Source organism: Macaca thibetana, chromosome 6, assembly GCF_024542745.1.
Source record: "Macaca thibetana thibetana isolate TM-01 chromosome 6, ASM2454274v1, whole genome shotgun sequence".
Classification (NCBI taxonomy): domain Eukaryota; kingdom Metazoa; phylum Chordata; class Mammalia; order Primates; family Cercopithecidae; genus Macaca; species Macaca thibetana.
The window spans coordinates 144,707,054-144,729,286 of record NC_065583.1 but is presented as its reverse complement, the minus strand read 5'-3'; the positions used below and the strand labels follow the sequence as shown (position 1 = coordinate 144,729,286).

General features: G+C 39.8%; 1 protein-coding gene and 1 pseudogene across 2 annotated transcripts in view; both read left to right on the top strand.

The window, feature by feature from the left end:
• The window catches only part of PAIP1 (poly(A) binding protein interacting protein 1), a 74,416-nt gene that overhangs the window by 6,585 nt on the left and 45,598 nt on the right, over positions 1 to 22,233 (top strand). The gene's annotated exons all lie outside the window — the stretch shown is intronic.
• LOC126957235 (S-adenosylmethionine decarboxylase proenzyme-like) lies at positions 1,208 to 10,549 on the top strand (annotated as a pseudogene). Its single transcript, XR_007726700.1, has one exon. The product of XR_007726700.1 is annotated as an S-adenosylmethionine decarboxylase proenzyme-like (transcript).

The window sequence follows — 22,233 nt, the reverse complement described above, 5'->3', positions numbered from 1 at the left end:
TATATATATATAAATTTATATATATATTTAAGAAATTTGTAAATATACACATTTAAGAAATATAAATATATGCTTTTAAGAAATAGATATATATATTTCTTAAAAACTCTTAAAACCTAACAGTAAAACAAAATTCAAATAGAAAATGGGCAAAAGGTATAAAGAGACATTTCACAGAAGAGGAATATAAGCACATGAAAAGATGATCATCATCATTCACCATTAAGGAAGGGAAATTAAAACTGCAATGAGACAACACTACATATCTATAAGAATGCTTAAACAGGGCTAAGCACAGTAGCTCATGCCTGTAATCCCAGCACTTTAGGAGGCCGAGGCGGGCAGATTGCTTGAGCTCACAAGTTCGAGACCAGCGTGGGCAATATGGCGAAACCCCATCTCTACAAAAAATGCAAAAATTAGCTGGGCATGGTGGCATGTGCGTGTAGTTTCAGCTACTCGGGAGGCTGAGGTGGAAGGATGGCTTGAGACTGAGAGGCAGAGGTTGTAGTGAGCTAGGATCCAGGATTGTACCACTACACTCCAGCCTGGGCGATAGAGCCAGATCTTGTCCAAAAAAAAAAAATGCCTAAAACGAAAAATAGCGATAATATCAAAATCTGGCAAGGGTGGGGAGAAACTGTATTATTCATACATTGCTGCTGAGAGTATAAAATGATACAGTCACACTGGAAAACAGTTTGATGGTTTCTTTAAAAAACCTGTAACTACCATATGGTTATACCATTTATATTCCTAGGCATTTATCACAGAGAAATAAAAATGTATGTTCACACAAAAACCTGTACATAATTGTTCATAGTAGCTTTATTCATAAGAGCCAAAAACTGGAAACAGCCCATATGTCCTTCAACAGGTGAATGGTTAAATAGACTGTCATACATGCTTACCATGGAAGACTACTCAGCAATGAAAATGAGCGAACTACCGAAACACTCAACAACTTGGATCTCTCCCCAGAGAATTATGCTGAGAGGCAAAAGCCAGTCTTCAAAGATTACATACTTACTATTCCATTTACGTAACATTCTCTTTTATTTGTAGAAATAAAGGTCCCATTATGTTGTCCAGGCTGGTCTCAAATTACTGGCCTCTGGTGATCCTCCTGCCTCAGTCTCCCAAAGTGCTATAATCTATAATTATAGATTATATATCTATATATACATTATATTTAATATATAATGTGTATATATGTTAGTATATATATTTATAATGTGTATATATATAGTTGTTGATATTGAGACCGAATCTCCCTATGTCGCCCAGGCTGGAGTGCAGTGGTTCAATCTCAGCTTACAGCAACCTCCACCTCCTGGGTTCAAGCAATTCTCCCACTTCAGGCTCCCGAGTAGCTGGGACTATAGACATATGCCACCATGCCCAGCTAATTTTTGTATTTTTAATAGAGACAGGGTTTCACTATGTTGGCCAGGGTAGTCTTCAACTCCTGGCCTCAAGCGATCCACCTGCCTCGGCCTCCCAAAGTGCTGGGACTACAGGCATGAGCCACCATACCTGGCCCCCTATATAATATTCTTGAAAAAATGAAATTATCGAAATAAAGAACAGATTGGTGGTTGCCAGAGTTTGAGGAGGGGATGAGGTAAAAGAGATGTAGCTGTGGCTATAAAAGGCCAACCCGAGAAATCCTTGTGGTGATAGAAATGTTCTGTATCTTGATTACATCAATGTCAATACCCTGGTTATGATATTGTATATAGTTTTGCAAAATATTACCATTGGGGGAAACTGGGTAGAGTCTACAGGGGATCTCTCTGTATTATTTCATACAACTGCATGTGAATCTCCAATTATCTCAAAATAAAATGTTTAATTAAAAAAATAAGCCTGACAGGTGTAGTAAAATAGTAATGGTAGAATCTAGGTGGTAGATACACAGGTAAGTATATAACATTCTTTCAAATTTGCTATTTTTTTAAATGTTTCTTTGTAAAATTAGAAAAAAAAATGTTAAGTATTGTAATTATTCTGAGACTAAGTCCCACACTGACACAATCTAAACAATAAAAGTAAGGTACATTCGGTACATTCAGCTTACTGAAAATATTCATTAGCGCCTCTTTTCCTGTAGCATAAATTTGTCAAGTGAATTGCCCATAGATTAAGAAAGCAGTTTCATGAAATAGTTTTTTATTAGTGGAAGCAAACATTCAAGGTTCAGGATGCCATCCTGAATTTGGGATAAAGAGGTTTTTCATCTCCCTTACCCCACACCTCATCTTTCTTCAGTGTTTTCAACATTTATTTGGCATGCTAATTGTCAAATTCCCCTTTCAAGTGATCTTTTTTTCTGATAGAGTGGCCAAGGTACTCTAGGATTGCATTGCTGGCACACTCTACTGTTAGGTAGTTTAGGCACTACATCCCTCTGTAGTGGCTTTTGAGTAGAGGACAAATCGTAGGAATTTATAGCATTAACTCAAAAATTCTAGAAAGCCTCAGGGAACAATTAACTTCAGGGTTTACATTTGTCAGACCTGAAAAGTAACTATAAATTCATATTGATGGTTATGGATTCTTTGTTTCTTCATCTCCACAATGGGCTCAAGAGTCCAAAAGCATAAATCATGCCACCTTAGGACAGTAAGAATAGTTACTTTCTGTGTAATATTTCAGTTTATATACCACCTTGACATGTATTTCCTGATTTAATCACTTTAATAACTCAGAAGAAGGTTCTGTTATTCCTGGGGTTTTGTTTGTTTGTTTGCTTTGTTTTATGAGATGGAGTCTCACTCTGTTGCCCAGGCTGGAGTGCACTGGTGCTATCCCGGCTCACTGCAACCTCCACCTCCCAGGTTCAAGCAATTCTCCTGCCTCAGCCTCCGGAGTAGCTGGGACCACAGGCACACGCCACCACGCCCAGCTAATTTTTGTATTTTTTAGTAGATATGGGGTTTCATCATATTGGCCAGGCTGGTCTCGAACTCCTGACTTCATCATCCACCCACCTTGGCCTCCCAAAGTGCTGGGATTACAGGCATGAGCCACTGCACCTGGCCTATTCCTGTTTTAAGGTGAAGAAACAATGGCTTAGGGTTAACTGATACATCTGAAGTCACAACAACAAGAATTAGAGCTGAGACTTAACTGTAGGTCTTTTGGTTCTAAGTTCAATGATTCTGGTGGGAAAGAGTATCCTCTGGGAGGAGATGCTAAAATGACTTCCTTGTGGGAATGAAGGTACCAAGAGAAGCAAGGAAAACAGAAGCCCATTTATAGAGACAAAGAGGGAGTCCTCTGTGAGCATCAAGTCCCTCTCATTTTTCCCTCCCCATTCGTTTTCCTGGATTATCCTACTAATCCTTAATTTTATTTGAGATGAGACCTTTTCACAGAAGCCTTTCCAGACCATCCAAGGTTAAGTGCCCTTCCATAAGACTCAAGTTTTAACATTATTATAGTGTTTATCACTCTGTGTCTTAGTCTGTTTGGGCTGCTATACCAAAATGCTATAAACTGGGTCATCTATAAACAACAGAAATTTATGTCTCACAGTTCTCGAGGCTGGGAAATCCAAGATCAAGGTAGCAGCAGATTTGTTATCTGGTGAGGGACTGTGTCCTCAAAGACAGCTAAAACCTCACATGGGGAAGAAGCAAGGTATCTCTCTGAGTCTCCTTTTATAAGGATACTAATCCCATTCATGAGGACTCTCCCCTCACGACCTGATGATCACCTCCCAATACCCAAGGTATTGGGTATAGGTATTACCCCCTAATACCATCACCTTGGGGTTAGGATTTTAATATATTAATTTTGCAGGGACATAAACATTGGGTTCACTGCATTCCATATTATTTCCTATTTGTATAATTCCTGCACTGAAGTGCAAGCTGCTTGAAGATGGATATTTTATCTTATTCATTGGTATGTCATCCACACCTAACAGAGTGTCTGGCTTTCTTAGGCAGTCGGAATATACTTGTTAAATGGAAGGAAAGCATTGTGAATATTCTGTAGGAGTTGAAATAGAAAAAAGATACTGAGTTTTGACCACATGCCAACAAAAAGAGCAGTTAATAGACTGCGCGAGAGAAATAGGGAAACACAATGTGCCAGTGGCAAAAGCCTGCTTGCTGACATTTATACATTAAACATTGATGTTCCTGTCTTTTTAAGTGCCAAATTTGGAATCTGTACATTGCTTGGACTCTATACATCATCTGATTAATGAGCATTTCCAGATATTACATTACCTTGCTGCTGGTCAGCAAGCACTCAGTTCAGTTAGTTGAATTATGCTATTAGTAGTATATTGCATATTCTAATTATTAATTCACAACTTCCTCCAAACTTTTCAACACCTACATCTCATGGTCTGACCACGACTTTCTTTTCAGCTCCCTTATTTCTGTGTCTTGATTCCTTTTTCCTTCCGATCTATAATCTTTCATTTCAACCCTTTCTCTATCTAGTCTAAGCCATGAACAGCCTCTCAACCCCTTCTGTCTTTATCCTTCTGCCTTAAACTACATAACACAATTATATTCCCACTAACAGGCATTGGGAACAATGCCTATATCAGGTTGTCAAGAGTTGCTAGAGAGAAGCCAGGTGCGGTGGCTCATGCTTGTAATACCAACACTGGGAGGCCGAGGCGGGTGGATTGCTTGCAGCCAGGAGTTTGAGAGCAGCCTGGGCAATATGACAAAACCCCTTCTCTACTAAAAAAAAAAAAAAAAAAATAGCCAAGCATGGTGGTGCATGCCTATAATTGCAGTCTCTTGGGAGGCGGAAGATAAAGAATTGTTTGAACCCAGCAGGCAGAGTTTGCAGTGAGCCGACATCGTGCCATTGCACTCCAGCCTGGGCCACCAAGCAAGACTCTGTCTCAAAAAAAAAAAAAAAATTGGAGAGTTGCTGGAGAGAAATCACAAAATGGTCCAGAGTGTTGCCCCTGCAGATCTCTACTTTCCAACCTCAACTGGGCCTCTGTACCACCCAATAGTTTTCCTAGGATCACACTCCTCTCCCAGAGCAGCTTTTGCAACTGTTGTCACTTTCCTCAAGTCCTCTTTTTTTACATCCCCACCTTCACTCTCAGCAAAGACATTTCCTTCTTTTTCACTGAGAACATGGAGAGCATCTTTTTTCCAGCATTCTCTTCTCCTGAAATATCTGCATCTGTTTCCATTTCTTAGTGAAACAGGGTTTCTCCCATCAAAGTTATTCCTGCTGCCTGTACTTTGAATTTGCAAGCTGACACCTCCTCCAGTCCTTTGCTCCCTTGATTTCCCCTCTTTTCCCTGATGTAGTCCTTTGCCTCATTGTCTTTAGCTGACATATTTATGTTTACATAATTTTTTTAAAAAACTCTAAGAGCAACAGAAACTTCTTTAATACACTTGCATTGCAAACTAGTTCCATATCTCTTTCATTTATTTCACAATCAAGCTTAGACAAAGCTATCTATACTCACTATCTATGTTTCCTAGTACTGACAGTTGCTGGTTTCCAAATCATTCACAAACTTATATTATTCCAATTGCAAGTATGATTGGGAGGCCTATTTGTTCATTTATAGTGAGAAATATAATTCAAGGAGAATGGAATGTTTGCATCAATATGATCCATTTATTCTGGAGACAAAGTGTGGCATGTTGTTTAAGCTTGTAGACTAGGTATTTAGAACTGAGTTGCTCACTATTTATGTGATCTTAGGCAAGTTAATTTACCTTTCTGAGCCCCAGTATTTTTATATGTATAAAATAGGTAAGCAATAATGCCTAGTTTATAGGGTTGTTTTGAAGATGAAATTGATGCAGGCAAACCCAAAAATTGGGGCTCTTGGCTTCAGGTAGGAAGGAAAGAATTCAAGGGTGGTGACAGAGTAAAGTAAAAGCAAAGCAAGTTTATTAGAACAACAGAGAACAGGAAAATCGTTGCTCCATAGACAGAGCAGGGCTACCCGATAGGCAGAGTAGCACTCATGGATTGCTGACTAACTATATTTATAGCTACTCCTTAATTATATGCTAAATAAAGGGTGGGTTATTCACAAATTTTCTATGAAAGGGATGGGGAGTTCCTAGACCCCTTTTAAACCATATAAGGGACATATTTTTAAGCAGTAAAGTGCTCAAGATGTAAAAGAAGATAATGCCCCTGAGAAATGGGTCAGAACTGAGAGGCTGACTCATATCCAACAAGGACTCAGTATTGTTACCTGCTATGTCAAGGGTTACCGGAAGCTCCTCTGTGGAGATAGTAAGATGTCCAGTGGGAGCTGTGGGGGACCTCAGGCCCCATGAGTCCTCTGCTCTCTTGGCTATTATGGGTTTGGTTGACCCCTTCAGAGCCTGGGGCAGCCCTTTTCCAGTGGTCTTCTTGCTTACAGAGGGCACACTGACTTTGGCTCAGGGGGCCACTGAGTCAGGCTCTCATTTATGCATCCCAGATGCCAATCTCATGGCACTTCCTCAGGATGTGTAACTCTGAGGTGGTAGGGAGCTCAAGACAGCCACCAGGAACTGTGTGTTTTGAGTATTTATTTTGGTTTTCTCTGCCTCCTCTGCCCAGATCCTACTGTTGTAAACTCCAAAGGCCATGTTTAAGAGTTGACCCGGCCGGGTGTGGTGGCTTACACCTGTAATCTCAGCTCTTTGGGAGGCCGAAGCAGGTGGATCACTTGAGGTCAGGAGTTCGAGACCAGCCCGGCCAATATGGTGAAACCCCATCTCTACTAAAAATACAAAAAAGTTAGCCCGGCATGGTGGTGTATGCCTATAGTCCCAGCTACTCAGGAGGCTGAGGCAGGAGAATCGTTTGAACCCAGGAAGCAGAGGTTGCAGTGAGCCAAGATCATGCCACTGCACTGCAGCCTGGGCAACAGAGTGAGACTCTGTCTCACAAAAACAAAAAAAAAGTTGGCCCATGAGGGTTTGAGGTTTTGTTTCTGCCTTATGTAGCTTCCTTCTAATCTCAAGGAAAGACTGAGTAATAAAATGCATATCCAGGAAAGCATACCTTTCCAGGGAGTCTGGGTCTGTATTAGTATAATTCCTGAATGCCTCAACCAAACAGCTCTGAAATAAAGCAGGATTTCCATCCTTTTCAAAGTTACATCTCTAACCTTGTCATAATTAACTGGCTTAACCACACACTTTTTCATGCCTTCTATTAAACAAGTTACCATATGATTTCTTCATTCAAAATCTTGGCAACTCCTCTGGTAATCTCTTTGAGGCTCCAGATCTGGAACTGCATCTCCCCCCATATGATAAATGGCATGGCCTTTGTTATAAGCATTCTACCTGCATTTTTATGGGCAGTACCCAGAATCATTTGTTTATCCTCTATGATAGAGCAGGTGGACAATATTTGCCTATCATGCCAAGTTAAGTCAAAGGACATGGTCAACTTCACAAACTTCTCTACAAACTTCCCTGCATCCTCTAAAAACCAGCCAAATTTCTCCATGCATAAAGCCAAATCAGATGTAGAGGGAAAAAAAAACATACACATGTATTCTGATTGTCCACTAATCTCTATCAGCTACGTCTCACAATGAACACAGGTTCAATTTTAGGGGCTGATATGAGACCCCACTCCTGATGATACTGGTTGGGCTTACTTCCTTGGGCAGGGTGAGATGTAGGCTTGCGATAGTTTAATAAGGGGAAGGGGAGGTGGAATCCTGTGCTGTGGAACTGGTGAGATTACCCTCCTCAGAACTGGGGCACTGAAGAGACTTCAGGCTGGGGGGCACATGGGCCTTCTATGGGGAGTAGCTAGGAGGAGATTATCTAGGGTATCTACTATGGCTTTTTGGTGTCTGGATGTAACATGAGCAAGGCAAATCCTACAGGTGTCCCTTAAGTCAGGATCCTAGTAGAGAGCAATAAGAGCCTATACATAAGGGATTTCTCTTCATTCTCCTTCCTTTTTACAGAATAAGTTGAATTGCAAAATAGTAATATAATGTAACATACCATTTTTAGGCCAAATTTCTTGTTCTCTTAATTTGTATTGGACACAAACTGTGTTGCAGTAGAAAATGAGTCTCGCCTTATACAGTATGGCTGGGACACTAGCATTCGCTCTAGTCTCTCTGACAGGGAAGCAGCGATATACAAGAGACTGAACTGTATCTGCCTCTGTTTCCAAAAGATTCATGTTCAACTTTCACTCACACAAAGCCGGGAAAATTTTACTAGTCTTTTTTTTTTTTTTTTTTTTTAAGACAAAGTCTGGCTCTGTCGCCAGGCTGGAGTGCAGTGGCGTGATCTTGGCTCACTGCAACCTCCGCCTCCCGGGTTCAAGCGATTCTCCTGGTTCAGTCTCCCAAGTAGCTGGGATTACAGGCGCCTGCCACCATGCCCAGCTAATTTTTGTATTTTTAGTAGAGACGGGGTTTCACCATGTTGGTCAGGATGGTCTGGATCTCCTGACCACGTGATTCGCCCGCCTTGGCCTCCCAAAGTGATGGGATTACAGGCTTGAGCCACCACGTCCGACTGTTTTATTAGTCTTTTAAAAAAAAAAAAAAAAAAAAAAGGAACCTGAACTTTTGTAACACAGCTGGAACAATTCACAGCGGCAGCGGCAGCGGCAGAGGCGGAAGAAAAGGTTTAATTTAGTTGATTTTCTGTGGTGGTTGATTGTTCGCCAGTCTCATGGTGGTGGAAGCTGTGCATTTTTCCAAAGGGACCGACAAGCTGCTGGAGGTTTGGTTCTCCTGGCAGCAGCCCAACGCAAACCAAGGATCTGGAGATTTTCGCACTATCCCAAGATCTGATTGGGACATAATTTTGTTTTTGTTTTTGTTTTGTTTTGTTTTGTTTTGTTTTTGAGACGGAGTCTCGCTGTGTCCCCCAGGCTGCAGTGCAGTGGCGCGATCTCGCCTCACTGCAAGCTCCGCCTCCAAGGCTCACACCGTTCTCCTGCCTCAACCTCCCGAGTAACTGGCATTACAGGCGCCCGCCACCAAGCTCGGCTCATTTTTTGTATTTTTAGTAGAAACGGGGTTTCACCGTGTTACCCAGCATGGTCTCGATCTCCTGACCTCATGATCCGCCCGCCTCGGCCTCCCAAAGTGCTGGGATTACAGGCCTGAGCCACCGCGCCCAGCCAAGTGGGACATACTTTTGAGGGATGTGCAACATTCAATCGTTAAGTGTGACAAAAACCGACAAGCAGGAAGCTTATGTACTCAGTGAGAGTAGCATGTTTGTCTCCTAGAAACATTTCATTTTGAAGACAAGTGATACCACTCTCTTGCTGAAAGCACTGGTTCACCTGTGGAAGCTTGCTAGGCACTACAGTGGGTTTGACTCAATACAAAGCTTCTTTTATTCTTTTGAGAATTTCATGAAGCCTTCTCCCTAAGGGTACCCACACCAGAATTTCCAGGAAGAAATAGAGTTTCTTAATGCAATTTTCCCAAATGGAGCAGCATATTGTATGGGATGTATGAATTCTGACTGTTGGTACTTATGTACTCTGCATTTCCCAGAAAGGTAATCAGTCGGCCAGATCAAACCCTGGAAATTCTGATGAGTGAGCTTGACCCTGCAGTTATGGACCAGTTCTACATGAAAGATGGCGTTACTGCAAAGGATGTCACTTGTAAGAGTGGAATTCGTGACCTGATACCAGGTTCTGTCATTAATGCCACAATGTTCAATCCTTATGGGTATTCGATGAATGGAATGAAATCAGATGGAACTTATTGGACTATTCACATCACTCCAGAACCAGAATCTTCTTATGTTAGCTTTAAAACAAACTTAAGTCACCTCCTATGGTGACCTGATCAGGAAAGCTGTGGAAGTCTTCAAGCCAGGAAAATTTGTGACCACTTTGTTAATCAGAGTTCTAAATGTCACACCATGTTTTCTTCACCTCAAAGATTGAAGGTTTAAAGCGTCTTGATTGCCAGAGTGCTATGTTCAATGATTACAATTTTGTTTTTACCAGTTTTGCTAAGAAGCAGCAATAACAGCATAGTTGATTAAGAAAAATGAAGAAAAAAATGCAGAGAGAGAACACACATAAGAAGGTGGTGGATGCTTTCTAGATGTTGATGCTGGGGGCAGTGCTTTCCATAACCACCACTGAGTAGTTGCAGAAAGCCCTATATGTAATGATAGTGTAATCATTTTGAATTGTATGCATTATTATATCAAGGAATTAGATATCTCGCATAAATGCTCTCTTCCGTGTTTAGGTATTCTCTGCCACCCTTGCTGTGAAATTGAAGTGCATGTAGAGAAAACCTTTTACTGTATGAAACTTTATAACACTTGTGAGAGCAATTCAATTTGGTTTATGCGCAGTATAATATTTCTCCAAATATAATCCAAAATTCCCCACAGACAAAGCTTTCATCCTCATTAAGTGTTGGCCTCAGCCTAACCGTCTGGGACCGTTCTATTAAATTGCTGCCATAATTTTACATCCAGTTACCTCCACTTTCTAGAACATATTCTTTACTAATGTTATTGAAACCAATTTCTACTTCATACAGATGTTTTTTGAAACAGCAATTAAAGTTTTTCTTCCATGAGGAAAAAAAAAAAAAGAAAATGGGTCTCTTTCTCTTTAAGCCATTTAATTTGAATTTGATCCCTATTGCTTTTGACACCCTAGCAGCAAGTCTTTTGAGATGCTTGCCATGTCCCCATGTCTAACAAGATCTCCACTAGACACAGAAGTTTTTCTAAATCTAGCAAGAGCCTAGTTAATTTTTCTTTCAAATGCCTACCTCCCTTTTCCCTCAAGAAAGGTCAGTAGGGCAATCGCCACCAATTTCTGCAAAGAAGGCATAAGTACAGTTAGCTTGGCATGACAAAAATGAATTATGAGATACGAGTGGACAGTAGAGTGATGACTGCATCCACTAGCAAATGGAATGCAACAAAAGAGGTGTTTTAATAAGCAAATTATTGAAAGAGAGATTAAAATAAGGAAACAGGATTCTTATAGTCTGAATTCCACAAAAAGTGAAGAAAGCATTTTGGTTTGGAGAAAAAGTGGGATGACAAAGACAACAAGAAAAAATGATGACAGAGACCAAGATCTCCCAAGGATGGGACTCTAACCCACAATCCTAGAGGGGATACCTAGATCCCTCTAGAGTGGGACTCTAACCCACAATCTTAGAGAGACAAAACCAGTTAATGTTGAAAAACCTGGGGCCTCCAGGCATCAACAAATGAGGGTCCCCCACACCAAATGCTACATATCCCAGAACAACCCAGAGGCAGACAACAATGAACCCCAAAGGTACAAGCCCAAGGTCCTCAGTGGTGGGATTCTCAACCACAATCCTATGGGGACAATTCCAACACAACTGGGGACACAAAACAACATGACTCCAACATCCCTAAGTCAGCACAATGGGGGATGACTCATAATAACAAAAGAAAAAATGCAGCCTGCACGGTGGCTCATGCCTGTAATCCCACCACTTTGGGAGGCTGAGGCGGGTGGATCATGAGGTCAGAAGTTTGAGACCAGCTTGCCAACATGGGGAAACCCCGTGTCTACTAAAAATACAAAAATTAGCCGGGCATGGTGGCGTACGCCTGTAATCCCAGCTACTCAAGAGGCTGAGGCAGGAGAATCACTTGAACCTGGGAGGCGGAGTTTGCAGTAAGCCAAGATCGCGCCATTACACTCCAGCCTGCGTGACAGAGCAAGACTATATCTTGGGAGAAAAAAAGGAAAGAAAGAAAAAATGCAAAACAAACAATGAAACTGTCCTACCTTACATAAAATAGAAACAATTGCCCAAATAGCAAGGGGAATGAAGAAGACACTCACCTATCCATGGAGGGCAAATGGTGCTGATTGATGTTAGTGGGGGTGGGGGTGGGGGTCCAGTGAAGGTCTCCCGCAGGTCCCCTCAGCTTGTTAATCCCTTCATGGGATTAACAACATGGGATTAATTTTCCCTCCAGGAAAGATGATGCAGGTGAATCCCAAAACTGGGCCTCAGCCCAGGAGAGTTCTTGGCTTCATGCAGGAAGGAATTCAAGGGTGAGGCGACAGAGTAAAGTGAAAGCAAACCGAGTTTATTAAGTGCAAAAGAATACAGGAAAATGGCTGTTCCATAGATAGGGCAGGGCTACCCCATAGGCAGAGTAGGACCCATGGATTGCTGACTAACTATATTTATAGCTACTCCTTAATATGCTAAATAAGGGGCAGGTTATTCATAAATTTTCTAGAAAAGGATGAGGAGTTCTCAAAACCAAGGGTTCCTCCTCTTTTAAACCATATAAGGTAACTTCTGGACATTGCCATGGCATTTGTAAACTGTTATGGCACCAGTGTGAGTATTTTAGCATGCTAATGTATTATAATTAGTGTATAACAAAGATCAATGGCAATTAGAGGTCACATTCATTGCCCTCTTGGTTTTAGCTGATTTGGCTGATTTCTTTAATGCCTCCTGTTTTGATTAGCAAGGTTGTGACCAGTGTTTGGAAAACAAGTCCTGCTGATCTACCTCAATATGAGATAATTAAATTAGATAATCCATGTAAAGTGTTTATTTGGAGCATAGTAAGTGCTAAATATTAGCAATTATTATTGTTATTATTTTCCTCCCAATATGCAAATTTAGATGGATAATAAAATTATAACGAGATGATTGCTTAGCACTGGATTCCCAGAAGTGGTTGTTTATTCGTTAGTTTAATGGCCTCGGGCAGGATACACCCACTGCAGCATCTAGAGTGCCGAATCTCAGGAAAGGGTGCACTTTCATGGACTCTTCAGAATCCTACTATTATTTCACATCTCTGCAACTGTAGGATCCCAGAAAAACAATATTCCAATACAAAGGCTTCAGAAGCAAATCTCTCTGACCCTCTATCCTCCTGCCTCTGGCCCCTCATTCTCCCAAGGCTAGCCTTAGAAACTAGAATTTTTCTTCCTCAAGGCAGGTCATAGAAACCAGAACCCCATTTCCCCAACACCAGCCATAAAACCTGAAAGTATTATCCTAACGTTCCTCCAACGTTTTTGTGTAAAAATCAGTCATAAAAAAATTATTTGACCTACCTTATTTGATTGTAGGTCTAAAGACCCTCATTCCAGAGAGCATCCTGCCCCATACCCAGAATGAAGAAATCCATTCTCAGAGATGCCAAGAAGAATCTAGACAGACAGGCCTTTCTGTGTTTCCCCACTCAGTCTTTAGCATTAGATCATACCCTTTTTGTCCAATCATACTTCTACATAGCTGCCCATACTTTGTTAAACCTAACGATAAAAATGGGCAGTTTCCTCTATATCTTTGGGTCCGCATTCTAAAGGCTCCTGTGTCAGGTATAACTCTAACCAAATAAATGTGTATGCCTTTTCTCCTAGTAATCTACCTTTTGTCAGTGATTTTCAGCAAAACTTCAGAAGGCAAAGGGAAAGATTTCCCATGGCCCCTAACCAACATTGGGCACTCATAAGCTCTTCCTCTTTAACCTTCTATTCTCCACTGGCTTCTGTCATTTTATTCCTATGTAAATGAAGAAAACAGATTTCTCTTCTTCAATCCAGCAATTAAATTTGATAATTTTCTCTTCTTTTCTGTCTCACTTTTCCTAAATAATCTCATTTCTTCCTGTGGCTTCAGCTATCAAATCTCTAACTCAAGTAACATTGCTCTGAGTGCCAACACCATAAATTTAACTCTCCTCTGAAGAACTCCACTTGGATGCTCCAGGTACCGAATGAAATATCCAAAATGGAAGAAATGAGAGTCCCCTCATCTGCTCCCTTCTGGTATTCCGAATCTTACAGGCTGAGGCACCAAAGCCAGAATCCTGGAAGTCATCCTGATCTCTGGCCTCTCACCAATGCCTCACACACAATCTGTCAACTTCTTCCTAAATATTTCTTCAATGTGGCCCTTCTCTCCAACCCCACTACCACTACATTACTAGACACCATCATTTCTCACCAGAATTTCTACAGTAGCCACTGAACTTGTTTTCCTGCTTCATGTCTCATATTCCTCCAACCTACCAATCTCACACCCCTGCATATCCTCAGCACCTGGAACAGTGTCTGGCACAAAGTAGACACAAAATCAATATTTGTTGAATGAACAAGCAAATGAATGAATTTGTATTGTAGAGGCCAAGGAAAATCTTCCCCTTTGCCCTCTGAAATTTTGTTGAAACGTCAGCTGAGAAAAACTAATTAAAAGAAGAAATGACATGAGGAATAATTACTCTGTGGTTCTCCTTTGTGGGTATGTTAATAAATTTCTGTGCCATTTCTCCTATTAAGCTGCCTTTTATCAGTTGATTTTTCAGTGGACCTTCAGAGGGCAAAGGGGAAGTTTTTGCTTGGCTCCTACGGTTTTGGTGCTGTGAGCAGGATACCAAAACTGTTCTGCTCTTCTACAAGCCACAGTGAAGGGAACCCAGGACCTGACTAGCTGCCAGAAGAACAAGAATTTCTTACCAGCCAAGCTTCTGGCCTCTCTTGGGGAATCTGATCAAGTTGACAGTTGAAATCCCTGTTTGTCTCTTTTTTCTCTGCAAAATCTTGATTAATGGGAGAAAAGGATTTGTGTGACTAGTCTTGGGTGTTGTGACTCTGGTGTAATTTTTGGTTTAAGTATTCATATTATTTGATCCTTTTTGTCCCAGAAATCAACTTTTTCTTTCTTTGTCTTTCTGTGTTGTTATGTCATAAAGAAGGGTACCAAGCATGAGATAGAACATAGGCCTAAAACCTTTATAAGCCCATTGTTCCAGCCAGCCTTGTGGACTTGTTAGTATTATAGTTCTGACCAGAACAGCTTATAAACTTTGTTGTGGGCCCCAAAAATAAAAACCATATGAGATTCCCCTTTCATCTTGTTTTATGTCCTTGAAAGTGTGGCTGGTGACCAAGTGAGAGCACTCTCTCTTGGTCTCCACCATCTATGAGGCATGATTTTCAGGTCATATAAGGTGACCAGTCTGAAAATGGCTGGGACGTGAGACATGTAAGATTTTAACTAGCATACTTTTTGTTATGAATGTTTCAAGCTGTCAGGGGAGTTTGTCTTAAAAAGTCCCATCTCTGTGGGCTTTTGTCATCTCAACCCTTGTTGCTTGGTTCTAAACAATTGCCTTCTTTGTGTTTATAGACAGAACAAATTAAAATAAAGACATATAATAGTGTCATGGCTAACCTTAGAAATTCTCTTGACAGGCCGGGCGCGGTGGCTCAAGCCTGTAATCCCAGCACTTTGGGAGGCCGAGACGGGTGGATCACGAGGTCAGGAGATCGAGACCATCCTGGTGAACATGGTGAAACCCCGTCTCTACTAAAAAATACAAAAAACTAGCCGGGCGAGGTGGCCGCGCCCGTAGTCCCAGCTACTCGGGAGGCTGAGGCAGGAGAATGGCGTGAACCCGGGAGGCGGAGCTTGCAGTGAGCTGAGATCTGGCCACTGCAACTCCAGCCCGGGAGACAGAGCGAGACTCCCTCTCAAAAAAAAAAAAAAAGAAATTCTCTTGACAAAATTACAAAGTGAAAATCTAACCTAACACAAAGTGAAAATCATAATATATATGCTCAAACTGTCTATAGGATTCACAATAAAGCTGCTCCACCTTTCAGTCCAGTAGTTAAAATTCTGTGCTTTCACTACTGTGGTCTGGGTTTGATTACCAGTCAGGGAACCAGTACCTTTTGGTTTGATATTTGTGTGACTTTTGGCTTTTTGGGGTACCCATTTGTTGTTGATCCTTTTCCCTTTCATGGACAGCTTTTGATTTTCTGCCTCCTTCCATCTGTGGGGGCGTATGAGGCTTTTGGGCCTTCGTGTGTGGACAGTCAGCTGAGAAGTTGAGACACTAGAGAATATGGCTGGACAGATGTGGGTTGAATCCCGTTTGCGGCTACTGAAACTTTATTTTCTTTGAGCTGTCTTTGAATGCATCTGTATCTTGTGAAGACTGCTTTGTACCTCTTTGGAGACACCTCATGTGTCCTTAGTTAAATTGTTGAGTCACTTGCAAAGTTACCTTTGGTAAAAAAGTTTAAAAGTCAGGAGTATCAGCTATTTGTCCCAGCTAAAATCTGATAATAAAAGATCTGAAAATATATTTTTAAAAAGCTCTATGATCAGAAGTCAGCTTAATTAAAAGCTAATATTCAATGTATATGTTGAATATATAGTTATATACATAACTATATAATATACATATATTTATATTATAATTACATTAAATATGTAGGTATATATTTAATATATATTTATATATTTATATAAATATATTACATACCTATATATTTATATAAATATATTTAATTTGTATTTAATTTAATATTACATTATAAATATATAGTTTTATATTTATATATATTACATTCTATTTATATATTCTATTAATGTAACATTATATACTTATATGTAACATAATATATAAATATTATAAAATATATAAGTTAAATATTTTTATATTGTATAATATATAAATGTATTATTATAATATATAAAAATATATATATGCAAAATATATTTAGATAAATATATGTATATAAATCTGCAAAAATATATTTGTATAAATAAATATATTTAAAGGCCTTCCTGCCTTTTTTCTTTGGGATCCTGTTTCTGAGGATTTTTCTAGTTTACTGAAATTCCTTTTCATTATATATTTGGTATTTTTGTTTGCTTCATTTCTTGTGGTATGATTTTTGTTGAGAAAAGTGTAAAACTTCATTGACTTTTTGTTCCTCCTTTCTCTTTGCTGTCTTGAATATCACATAAAAGGATCTTGTGGGGATGTCTAAAGACCCTGAAAGAAACATAGAAAAAGCTGCCACTCACCCACTTTGGGGAGATGGTCTTCTGTCTTCCTGTAGAGTTTGAAGAGTCATGGGCAAGTTCTTATCAGGTCTAAAGCTCCACTCTCCTTTGCATTGCATTACCTGGTCTCTTGGCTTTGGGGGTTCAAGGAATTACTTTGACCTATTAGAGAATTTGACCTTGTGTGTGCAATGGCTGATGGGTCACTAGTGAGGGCTGCAGTTCTGGAGGTAGCTGACAGTGGTTGTAATTAATAGTTACTACTGTATATAGGCTACTTGTTTCTTTGCTCTATTCTATAAAAAAGGCATAGTTGAACACATGGAGACTGTGGGAATACTCACAACCAAGGAATAACTCTTCCATGGTGGATGGGCTGATCACAGAATGGGCTGATTGGTATGGGTCCCCCACCCACTAATGCCTCACGCACAATATGTCACTCTCACTAATGCCTCACACACACCCACCAGCCTCAGGGTGACATATTGGTAGTGAAGTGTACTCTGGAAACACTGTGCAGCCCAGTCCTTTGGTGTTTCTCTCTTTTGTGGGGGGCCCAGGGTTCAGTGTAAAAGTGGAATCCTTGATGTTTAAAACTCTAGATGCTCTATCTTCCAGCTGTGCTTACTTTTTACATATACAAATATTAGGCCCTAAAAACTGCAAATGCTTTGTTTGCCCTGTTCCTTAATGGGCTCTGCCCTGAGCCCAGTGGTCTAAGTAGAAAACAGAGACTAAATTAGAAGCCACCAATATGACTAGATTGGTCTCCAAAATATGACTTTCTGACATTTAGGTGTTTGTTTTTGGTTTTGGTTTTGGGTTTTTGTTTCCCCCCCGCCCCCCGACGGTGTATTAGGCCATTCTTCAGTTGCATAAAGAAATATCTGAGACTGGGTAATTTATAAGAGGTTTAGTTGGTTCACAGTGCTGCAGGCTGTACAAGAAGCATAGTGCCAGCATTTGCTTCTGAGGAGTCCTTAGGAAGCTTACAATCGTGGTGAAAGGCAAAGGCACATCTTACGGCAAAAGCAGAAATAAGAGAGAGTGTGTGGGGAGGTGCCACATACTTTAAAATGACCAGATCTTGCAAAAACTCACTTGGCACCAAGGGGATGGCACCAGCCATTCGTGAGGGACCTGCCCCCTTAATCCAAATACCTCCCACCAGTTATTACATTTCAACATGAGATTTGGGTGGGGACAAATATCCAGACCATATCAGATTGGGTCTTACTCTGTTGTCCAGGCTGGAATGCAGTCACACAATCACAGCTCACTGCAGCCTCAACTTCCTGGGCTCAAGCAATGTCCTCATCCTCCTACCTCAGTCTCTCAGGTAGCTGCTATTACAGGCACACCCACCATGGCTGGCTAATTTTGTTGCTTTTGTAGAGACAAAGTTTTATACCATGTTGCACAGGCTTAGCTAGTTATTTTTAAAAGGCTTCTGAATTTCCTCTATGCTCATTTGTATCTTTCTTTTTAACATCCTATGGGAATTTCTATAATTTTATGTTACATTGGTGTGTTTGTCTGTTTTGTGTTGCTATCAAGGAATACCTGAGGCTTGGTAATTTTTAAAGGAAGGAAGTTTATTTGGCTCACTATTTTGCAGGCTGTACAAGAAGCATGATGCCAGCATCTGCTTCTGGTGACGACCTCAAGAAGTTTACAATTGGCCGGGTGCAGAGGCTCATGCCTGTAATCACAGCACTTTGGGAGGCAGAGATGGATGGATCATTTGAGGTCAGGAGTTCGAGACCAGCCTGGCCAACATGGTGAAACCCCTACTCTACTAAAAATACAAAAATTAGCTGGGCATGGTGGTATGTGTCTGTAATCCCTGCCACTCAGGAGGCTGAGGCAGGAGGATCGTTTGAACTTGGGAGGCAGAGGTTGCAGTGAGCTGAGATCACACCACTGTACTCTAGCCTGGGCAACAGAGTGACACTTCATCTCAAAAAAAAGAAAAGAAAAGAAAAGAAATGGAAAGAAAGAAAATAAAAATAAGCTTACAATCACAGTGAAAGGCGAAGAGGAGGAGCAGGCATATCACATGGCCAAAAAAGGAGCAAGAGAAAGGTGGGAAAGACACTAGACTCTTTTTAAAACCAGCTCTCACATGAGCTAATGGAACAAGAATTCACTCATTACCACAAGGACAGCACCAAGCCATTCGTGAGGGACCTGCCACCATGACCCAAAAACCTCCTTCTTGACCCAACCTCCAACACTGGGGATAACATTTCAACATGAGATTTGAAGGGGACAAATACTCAAACTATATCACTTGTCCATTTTTAATCTTTCTCTAACACACCCAAACTTCTTCTTGAAAATGCTTAAATTAATTTTCTCTGTTTTGAGATGTAAATTTGCTATGCTGTTTTTCTTAAAACTTGGTAAGATCTTCAGCCATGAAAGACAGACAAACTGTAACCTTTCCATTTACAAAGCTGCATTTGAATTCAACTGTCCTTTTGAACTAACGAGTTTTACTGGTCTCGTGGCTAAAATTTTAAAGACATAGGCCAGGTGCGGTGGCTCATGCCTGTAATCCTATCACTTTTGGAGACCAAGGGGGGCAGATCACCTGAGGTCAGGAGTTCAAGACCAGCCTGGCCAACATGGGGAAACTAAAAATGTCTGTACTAAAAATGCATCTCTACTAAAAATACAAAAATTAGCCAGGCATGATGACACACACCTGTAATCCCAGCTACTCGGGAGGCTGAGGCGGGAGAATAGCTTGAACCCAGGAGACGGAGGTTGCAGTAAGCCGAGATTGCACCATTGCACTCCAGCCTGGGCAGTAAGAGTGAAACTCTGTCTCAAAAAAAGAAAAAATAATATAAAGTATTTGAATTTATAATTTATGGATATGTGTCTATGTTTATATATTGCCTGTATGGTAGCAACTTGACATAAATAAATGAGTACTCATAAATTAAGTAAATAAGCCCAAATGCTTTTCAAGTTCACAAAGCATTAGTAATCTGTGGTAAATGAAGATAGTTTAAAATTTGGGGTAAAATAAAATGGAAACATCTTCTGAATTTAATTTAGATATTTTTTCTGGGTCTGTTTGTCAGACAGGTTTACACTATCTCTGCTATTTTTTTAAGGACCTGAAAGTGAATGGACATAGAAAATTGAGGAAAGAAATAAAACGGTAACAATTATAAGAGTTTATAAAAGGTTCATGGAACCCTTTTACGTTTTTTCTTGTGCAGTCAAAACCAATTGCAGGCTGGATGCAGTGGCTAACATCTGTAATCCCAGCACTTTGGGAGGCTGAGATGGGCAGATCACTTGAGCTCAGGAGTTTGAGACCATCCTGGGCAACATAGTGAAACTCTCTCACTACCAAAAATACAAAAGGAATTAGCTTGGCATGGTAGTACACACTTGTAGTCCCAGCTACTTGGGGGGCTGAGATGGGACAATCGCTTGAGCCCGGGGGTCAAAGGTTGCAGTAAGCCAAGATTGCACCACTGCACTCTAGCCTGGGTGACAAAGTAAGACCCTGTCTCAAAAAAACAAAAACAAAAAAAGGAAAAGAAAACAATTGCAGTTGGATTGATCTGTTTATAAGGCTTTATTAAAATTAGCTTTAGCATTTATAATACACTGGCACAAAGTTAGAATTTGTATTTCTCTTTTGAACAAGATTTTTGTATATATTAATAAGACATAGTAAAAGATTTTTGTTTACCTTTTGAGTAAACTGCAAAAATACTACTAATAAGAGGAGATAATTTCCCTAATGCTGTTTTTATTATGTCTTTTGAAGTTTAGAAAACTGAGTCTCCTCTCTGTCAAAGAGTAAAGTTTTTGCTTTTTGAAATTTTTGAATTATCACTTTGGCTAAATGAATAACTATTATCTTACAGTGACCTGTAATCTTATTTTGATCAAGTGTTTTAAACCTCTGATATTTGACAAACTTTCCAAAATCAAATTTAAAATTCTAAATTAAATGTTTTTGACCTCAAGCTAACTTTTGGGACTTAAAACCTTTGGAAGTCCAAATAGGACCCCTGGAAGTCCAAGAGAAACATATTAGGCTAATTTGGTATATTAAAATCATACAGGAAGCTGATCAAATAAAAAATGTTGCTTAATTTTCTCTGAGTTATATTTGTATAAATCTGTTATTAATATGCATCCCAAAATTGTATCATATTGCTAAAATGTTGATAGATCTTGTTATATGTTATTAGTAATAATTGTTATCCTGTTAAATTATTGTATACCACAGAAATAATGAAATTTCCTTGTCAGTTGCATCAGTAATCATGGCTCTTCTAAGTCTTTTGTCATTCACAGATGATTATTGTTTTACTTGGATTCTTTTCAAAACTGGTTTGTAATTGGCTACAGTCTAAAATTTACTTGTTCAAAAAAAAAAAAAAAAAAAAAAAAAAAAACATGGAAAGGGCCCTGGCAAGTACTCTTAAACACAGTTTTCTGATAACTTTGGAATTCACACCATTGGACTAGTTAAAAACTTCTAAAATAATTTTGTAAAAGCTAATAAATTAATGAAGATTGCTAATCCAACATCAAGCAGAATAAAAGTTAATTACATGGGGCTGAACTGATACAATGCCAAAATAATATTTTCATAACCTTTTTTTGGTTTCAAACATTGCTGATAGTTTTTATGTTTTGTTTTCCAGATTCAAGAAAATTATTTTTTTCTTTTGAGCTGTTCATAGCTTACAGTAATTGGATAAATTACACTTTTGTGAGAACAATTGAAACACTAACCTTTCTGTCTACCTGATGTCTCCAGAATTTGGAAAGTATTTGTGAGTATTCTTCACTTTTGGCAATATAGTTATTTGTACAAATTCAATAAGGATCTGTTTTCTTTTGTAACAGAACACAGTTAGATACACTAATTATTTTGCCAAGGCTTTCATTGAAATGGCATAATTTTTTAATGACCAGACTGCTTTGAGGATTTCAAGTTGACTTTATAGAGCCTATAAAAAGCCTGTTGGAAAAATTAGCCTGGTACCTCGTCTACACAGTTTCCTTACAAGGTTCCTGACCTTGCGGTAGTAAAGAATGTCACTCTCTGGCAGGCCCAGGAGCCTCAGGATATTTTGGGGACCTTGACAAGAGAGGAGTGTATCCAACTTACACAGGAATTACAAGTACAGTCTGATGGTGAATCCTTGTCTTGGCTTCTTAGTGTTGGGAGTTTTAAAAAGTTGAATGTGAAATTCCTTATGAAAAAGTTCCAACAAAGCCAAACTTTAAAAGAGTCTCTATGTGGTGAACACTATTTTTGCTGTACTTTATGCAAATAATCAGGCCAAATATAATAAAACTAAAACTTATTTGCAAATAAATTGGTCCTACTATGATTTGCCTTTAGTAGAAAAAGGGGACTGGAGAGAGAAAATTATGTT